This window comes from Schistocerca piceifrons, chromosome 9, assembly GCF_021461385.2.
Source record: "Schistocerca piceifrons isolate TAMUIC-IGC-003096 chromosome 9, iqSchPice1.1, whole genome shotgun sequence".
Taxonomy (NCBI): Eukaryota; Metazoa; Arthropoda; class Insecta; order Orthoptera; family Acrididae; genus Schistocerca; species Schistocerca piceifrons.
Window position 1 is genome coordinate 22,155,605 of NC_060146.1, and position 1,220 is coordinate 22,156,824.

Consider the following 1,220-nt stretch of genomic DNA (forward strand, 5'->3'; position numbering starts at 1 on the left):
CTTGAAGCAAAACAAAAATTTTTTGGGCAACCAAAAAGCTATTTTCCGAATAAGTTAAAGCAAACTGACAGTTACTGGTCAGTTAGATTTGATGACTCCAGATGTCTTACTCCCGTGCTAGAGGAGCGAAAGATCATTCTTGGGAACTGAGCTACTTTAATGAGTGCTGGTAAGTTGAAGCTTACTGCTTGAAGTTCAGTATTTACTGCTGGTATGAAGTATGTCTTGATGTCTGCCGATGCACAACCCGCCTGCCCTCATCGCTGATACACCCCGCCCCCTCCCGCTCGGCCACCCGCCACTCCAGGACAACGTTGGACTGCCGCCACACAGCTATTACGAAACCGAAGAATGTGGCTGCGTCAGCCGTATCGCAGGACTTCCGAGGCATCTGCCGAAATAGCTCAGTTGGGAGAGCGTTAGACTGAAGATCTAAAGGTCCCTGGTTCGATCCCGGGTTTCGGCATTCATTTTTCATTCCGTTACTTCAGTATCCCCAGAGATCCACTAGAGTTAACTCTTATATCTTGCAAAAGTTGTTGACGCCACATTAGACTATTCCGTTTGATTCACCATGTACTATTTTTGTTGTCCTTTATTTCTGTTACACCATTTTTTTGCCTTCCCACACTAAGATCTGTCCGCAGTAGAAGAGCTCGGTCGTCGTACCCAGGATATCAAAGACCAGTTACAACAGCTGCGGGCCAGTTTGGCTCAGGTGATAATAAAAGGCTTGATGACAGCGTTCCCAAATGAGGTAGTGCCAGCGTACAAGCCAGGGGTGTTGCAGCGTCCTACTGATAAAGGGCGCATACTGCCAAGTTCCGTTTAAATTTGACTCGATTTTGTAATAACTGAAATAACATCACATACACTTGCAGCCTGTGAGTTTTCATTTCGTTTGTCCTCCACTTCTGGGTGCCTTTATTTTTATTTATTTATTTATTTTTTTGCCAGACCGTATAGGCTACATACAAAGAGCCTCACAGTATCATCTCAATTAACCGTATGGCATTCCAATCCCTGTATCCAGGATGCATGCAATGATTTGGTAGGGAAGGCTGTCTTACAGCTGTTGTACCCTCTCCTGTGGCGAGCTGGGCCACAAGTCCACAACTATTGTGTAGTCTGCCGGTAAACTGGAGAGCGAGCTAGCGAGTCCCCACCCTGCCTACCCTGCTACGTCACAGGCCGCTTCTACAGGCTGTTCCACAACGTAG

At 46.6% G+C, this 1,220-nt stretch overlaps 1 non-coding gene across 1 annotated transcript; it reads left to right on the plus strand.

Annotated features, from left to right (window-relative positions):
• The first annotated feature begins 393 nt into the window (after positions 1-393).
• On the plus strand, positions 394-466 carry Trnaf-gaa. The gene has a single exon. It is a non-coding gene; the product is annotated as a tRNA-Phe (tRNA).
• The last annotated feature ends 754 nt before the right edge of the window (positions 467-1,220 follow it).